Here is a 6,627-nt window from a genome sequence, read left to right as displayed (position 1 = left end):
TAATCCAAGGATGGAAGAATGTGGCACTTCTTGATACCAAAGCAGTCTAGAAAATTAGTCATTGATGAAAAATGAGTTTTTAATATCCCACAGGCATTTACTTTGGAAACTAGAAGTTCTCAAGATGTTTTCTTTTCACTCTTCCTTTTATCGCCCTAGATTAATAAGGTATACTTGACAAATAAAAGTTGTACATATTTAAGGTATAGAACATGACCTTTTGATATACATATACATTGTGAAATGATTACCACAAATAATCTACTGAAGATATCTATCAATCACTTCACATAGTTACCATTTTGTGTGTGTGTACACAGAACACTAAGAGCTACTCTCAGCAAATTCAAGTACACAATACATTATTATTATTTTGTAGAGACAGGGTCTCCTTATGTTGCCCAGGCTGGTCTCAAACTCTTGGGGCTCAAATGATCCTTCTGCCTTGGCCTCCCAAAGTGCTGGGATTACAGGCATGGGTCACAGCCCTGCCTCAATACATTCTTATTAACTATATTTACCATGCTATTTATTAGGTCTCCAGAACTTACTCATAAAGTGAAAGTTTGTACCCTTTTACTCAGATCTCCCCATTTTCCCAACCTACCAGTGACTGGCATTCCATGCTTTTTTTTTTTTTGAGATGGGGGTCTCACTATGTCACCCAGGCTGGAGTGCAGTGGCACGATCTTGGCTCACTGCAACCTCCACCCCCTGAGCTCAGGTGATCCTCCCTCCTCAGCCTCACAAGTAGCTGGGACCACAGATGTGCACCGGCTAAGTTTTTGTATTTTTGGTAGAGACGAGGTTTCACCATATTGCCCAGGCTGGTCTCAAACTCCCAAGCTCAAGCGATCCACCCGCCTCAGCTTCCCAAAAAGCTGGGATTACAGGCGTGAGCCACTGTGCCCAGCCCCATGCTTTATTTCTATGAGTTTGCCTTCTTCAGATTCCACAGAAAGTAAGATCATGCAATCAGTAGTTGTCTTTTGATGTATGGCTTACTGCACTTACCATAATGGACCTCTAGGTCCATTCATGTTGTCACAAATATTAACATTCTTTTTTAAGGATTAAAAGTCCATTGTGTGTATATACATATATATACACATACACACTACATTTTCTTTATCCATTCATCTGTTGAGGGACAATCAGGTTGTTTCCATATCTTGGCTATTGTGAATAATGCTGCAATGAGCATGAGAGTATAGAGACCTCTTTAAGATACTTACTTCATTTCCTTTGAGTATGTACCCAGAAGTGAAACTTCTGGATCATATGGTAGTTCTACTTATAGTTTTTTGAGAAAACTCCGTGCTGTTTTCCATAATGGCTGTACTACTTTACATTCCCACCAACGGGGTACAAGGGTTTCCTTTTCTCCATATCCTTGACAACAATTGTTATTAAATTATTATCACCTCACACCCCTCAAGTTTTATTGAGATTGAAAATACACAAAGTGTACAAATGTTAGTTGAGTTTGATGAATTTTTACTATTTATACATCTGTGTAACCATCACACAGATTAAGACAAAGGGGATTCCAGGAAGCTTTCCAGAAAGCTTACTCATGCCCCTTCCAAGTCAATACCTGCCCCTTATAATTACTACTAAAACTTCTATGACTAGTGGTTAGTTTTATCTGTCCTTGAATTTCATATTAATGGAATAATATAATGTCTACTCTTCTTCATATTCTTTCACTCAACATTTTCTTTAAGAGATTCATCCACATTATTGTGTGAAACACATTTGTTTTCTTTGATTGCTAAGTAGTATTTTATTCTGTGAATATACCATAGTTTATCCATTGTCCTGTTGATGGACACTTGAGTTGATTCTGGTTTTGGACTATTGTGAATAAAGCTGCTGTCGATATTTTTGTAGGAGTCTTTTGGTGAAGATATGCACTCAATGTTCTGAGCTATATGCCTAGGAATACCATATTATGAACTACATCTGAAGGCCTTTAATACCTATATTGTAACATTGTTGATGATTAATTTTACATATTCAATTGCCCTTCTAATTCCCAAGGTGTTACTCTAGCTACCACCAAACAGAGGATGCTATTCCTGACCTTCTTTTCTTCTTCCCCATAAAGAGTCACTTCTCCTGCAAAGCCATCAAGAATTAGGATAGCTGGCAGCAGAGGAACACTTGCACATGCCCCATAGCTCCCTTGGAGGATTTTGAATGGAGCCCTGGTTGTCCTTCCCCTTAGTGGGGTTGATGAAGGCGGGAATCCTGGAGACAATGCCAGGGGAAAAAGCAGACTTTGCCCTCAGGGAAAAAATGAAAACTGGAAATAGTTTGATTTCCTTCAGTCGGAAGTAAATTATTAAACACCAAATTGGGCAAAAAGGAAGAAACCATCAAAGTAATTGCTTCTCTCTAAAGAGACAGCACCTTGCAGGTAGGTGGCTGGGGACTTAAGGAACTTTGGCCACATTGTTAACGATTGTTTTTCTAGTCAAGATATGAACCCCAGAGCTGGTTCTTAAGTTGCTGGGTCATTTCACTTTGTGCCATGCCTTTATTTTCATCAGCCTAGGCAGAAGATGTAAAAAACTGAATTAGGGATAATTATGCCCTGTTGTAGCCAGTTAACTTTCATAAAACTTTTCTGTCCATATGAAAAAGGCAGCAAGTTGTTTGCCCTGAAGGACAACAGATGTGACTGAGTCTCCTTCTTGCCTATCTAAGATGAATTTTAATATGTAGCTTTTGAACTTTAATAATAGCTTCCTCAAATCTCACAGAACTTCTTGGGAAGAGACATTTATCCTCATTGTCCCAATCCCTGGCCTCGGAAGTTATTAATGACCTTTTTCTTCCTCATAAAACTGTTTGGGGTTAAGTCTCTGCTAGGACTGCTGGTTTGAAGTTAGGAGGTGGCCATGAAGTAGGTTTGGGAGAAATGTGGTGTGTCATCCCTTGGCTTTCTTTGTTGAAGTATAGTTTTCTTTAGAACCTTCATTTTTAGGAGCCTACATAGATATAATACAGTAAGATGGTGTTGATGTTTGAAGTAAAATATAGCCTTTTGGGCTAACAGCTCAGACTTTGGCTAACAGCCTCAGACTTCATCATCGGTGTTCAGATTGTGGCCTAGAAACTAGGCAGCAACTGATTGTCAGTTCAAGAGAAATGCCCTGGCCCCTGATATTCATCTTCATATGGGTCCCTAATGGCACAAAACACATCTTTTAAGGCTGCTAGCAAGCATTTACTTATCTAAAACTCATGAGGAAAAGCTAACCTGTGATGGCCTGGGAACATGTGATCCAAAAAGGTACTATGTAAGGCAACTTAAAAAAAATCATATTTTTCTTCATTGACTTACGATTTCAGAGCAGTGACTTCTTTTGTAGATTTTCCATTGGCACTGCTACCTACTCGCTTTGGGTTTCGTTTGCTCCTATACTGTAATTCTAACATAATGCCATCCCAGGAAAATGGTCACTTAAGACATCTTTGTTTTAAAGTTTCAAAAATTGCTCAGCACTTTATTATTAAAGTTAAAATTTGAAACCCAAGCTAGGAGATGGCCTAGCTTCCAAACCCTACTGTTGTGGTCAGGTCCTCCCACCCTCGCAAAAGTCATTTCCCCTGCCTCAACACAAAAAAAATCTTCCTCAATTCATTGCATTCGAATTAAGAAGTGAACATTTGAAGATTAATAATGATTACTGCCAAAGATCTATATCATTGTAACCATAAAATTATTTGGGGGTTTTAAATTTTGTTTTAAGCAAAGTCAAAAAAAAAAAAAAAAAAAAAAAAAAAAAAAAAAAAAAAAAAAAAAACTATTGACTATCTGAAATCTTTTAATTGATACAAAAAGCAACCGGTGTATTCTCTCCCCTCCTCCTACCTCATTTCATTCCTATGAGAGCACATTTTCCTATAACAGTTTGAAAGTATGAAGACACTAGATCCAGGAAGATTTTTAAAAAAATTGGAAAATCTTCAAACCAGTTACACCATTTCTTGTATAACAAGAATATTACGGTATACAGATTAGTTTAGAAGGAGTTAAATGAGAATAAAGTTTGCTAGAAGATTAAAATTCTTAATTCGAAACAATTTTATTGAGTAAGGGTTATTTTGTGACAAATAGCCAGGTTTTTAATTTCCTGTGTCTTGCTTATAAGACCAGCACATACCTCCACAGAGAAAGGCAGGTCTCTCTTTCTTTTAAACATAACCATAGCCAACCAGTAGAGTCTCTTTCGCAATGAAATGCTATTATTTCAAAGGAACTGGGTGGATATAGAATCACTTGTGTCAACTGAGGAATGATGAGGTTCATACATTTGTAAAGGAGAGCTTTATTTTTCATAAAGGGTTGCAGCCTGCAGGGTGGTCATTTTGACAGGCTGGGAAGCACAGCCTCCAATGAGAAGCCAGAAACAGATACTCTGAGGGAGGGGAGAATAAGACGGGAATTCCGGCTGAGTGAGGTGGTTAAATGTACATATTCAACAAGCTATAGGAGGAGTCATGAATACTTATGAAACAGGAAACATGAGCATGTGCTATTGAACTTCATGCCCTTCTATGGGACCCATGTTCAAAAATGGCGGTGTTAGCATGATCCAGTGGTGCAGTTTTCAGCCCTTTGATGTTAAAAAGTGAAGCAGAGGACATGAAAACCCTCACTACTGCATTCTCTGTAGACTAGCCAGAGCCGTGGTTGGTGGTCTCTTATCAGGAAGGAATGCTGGTCGGTTGTTGTGTCAAAAGGGAGGGGGAGTGGCAGGTGGTTGGTCCATATCAGTGGTGGGGTCTTTCAAAAAGGCTGGTTTCTGTTTGGCCTTTAGGAAAGAAAGGCTAATGGTGGTTAGCAAGGAAAGAGGTGTTACAAGGTGTGTCTGACCTCCCATCCTGTCAGGACCAAGAGCTCAGTTTTCAAGGTTACTCTGAGGTCCCCTTGGCCAAGAGGGAGTTCATTCAATCAATTGGGGGGCTTAGGATTTTATTTATATTTCTCAGTTGTAATAACTTATTTACAAGTGGATTGACCACTCTACATTTGCCCATTGATCACATACGCAGTGGTCGACAAGCAATGGTATTTTCATAGTTAATTTGTGTGAAATGGAATTTACTGCAGCTCTGCAACTTAAGCATATTTTGGCATTTCCAGCTGTCATGGACAGTGAATTTTAAAGATCACAACTCCAGGAAGTTTTAGTCCCTTCATCTAAGAAATAAAAAGAATACCTACCCTCTCAGGGTATCAGCTTTGATTTCTTGCTTGTTATTGTTATAGGCATGCATGCATGAATCATACCAAAATCTCACTGCAGCCAGCTTTTTGAGCAAGAAGATAGAACTTCACACACACTTTCTCCTAACTCAATTCTCTCTGTGTCTCAGTTAAAGTGACTTTGGGACCATGGAGAACTTAACATTGCAATTTTTATTTATTTGATACAGGATCTCACTCTGTCACCCAAGCTGGACTGCAGTGGCACCATCATAGCTCACTGCAGCCTCGACTTCCCCTGCTTAAGTGATCCTTCCGCCTCCCGAGTTGTTGTGGTTACAGGTGTGCACCACCATGCCCAGCAATTGTATTTATTTATTGTATTTTTTGTAGAGACGAGATCTTGCCATGTTGCCCAGGCTAGTCTCGAACTCCTGGGCTCAAGTGATCTGCCTACCTGGGCCTCCCAAAGTGCTGGGACTACAGGTGTGAGCCACCATGCCTGGCCAACATTGCAATTTTAAAAGTGAAGTCTATACTTGCCTATTTCCATAATTTAGTTTTCATTAAAAAAAATTGAACTGTGCAGATTAGACTTTCTGAACCACATTTCTGGCAGAGAGAAGGGTGGGAGAAGATGGGGGATCCCCAAAGGTGTCCTGTTTTGAGTATTCAGTCACCTGTCCTTTTCCCCAACAATCCCCTGCTGTTTGCTTTATGACTTAATGAATGCATGGGGCCATTCTACTTACTGCCTTCAGCAGTTTGAGCTATCCATGTGGCTTCCTCCCCTAGAGGAATTTCACAGATAAATTATTGCATACAATTACATAAAATAAATTTAAATTGAACAGGGTGAGTAGCAGGCAGACTAGTCTGAGTGTTTCTACGGAGTTAATCCCTGGTGAAGAGGAAAATTGCTGCATATAAATGAGATCTCACTGCTGTCCTAAACCAGTTGATAAGTGATACCATCTGCTGGAAAGGAATTCTCAATGCCCTTGACACTTGCCCCACCCACTTACCAGAATAACCATTCTCCATTCACTACGTACTAGCTTTCATATGCAAGGAGGATGTTGGGTGGGCTCTGTCACCTTTCCCTAGTGGTATAGGGTCCTAGCTGATAGACTTATACTATAAACCTGGTTCTCTAATGGCAAAACAGCCCATATTTTTAGGACAACAATCATATTAGGGCTTAGGCTGTGGCCTAAATCAGTGTTCTCAACCTTGGCTGCACATCAGAATCCTCTGGGGAACCTTTAAAAATCCCAATACGCAGTCTATTCCCCAACTCCCGGGTGATTCCAAAGTACAGCTAAGTTTGGAAACCAGTGGCCTAAATCCTAAATCAGTACTTCTCAAATTTTTGTGACCATGAATCCCCAGGAGGTCTTGTTAAA

The sequence above is a fragment of the Rhinopithecus bieti genome, unplaced genomic scaffold, assembly GCF_001698545.2.
Source record: "Rhinopithecus bieti isolate Rb0 unplaced genomic scaffold, ASM169854v2 scaffold_40017, whole genome shotgun sequence".
NCBI classification, from domain to species: Eukaryota; Metazoa; Chordata; class Mammalia; order Primates; family Cercopithecidae; genus Rhinopithecus; species Rhinopithecus bieti.
Note: the sequence above shows the minus strand (reverse complement) of the source record.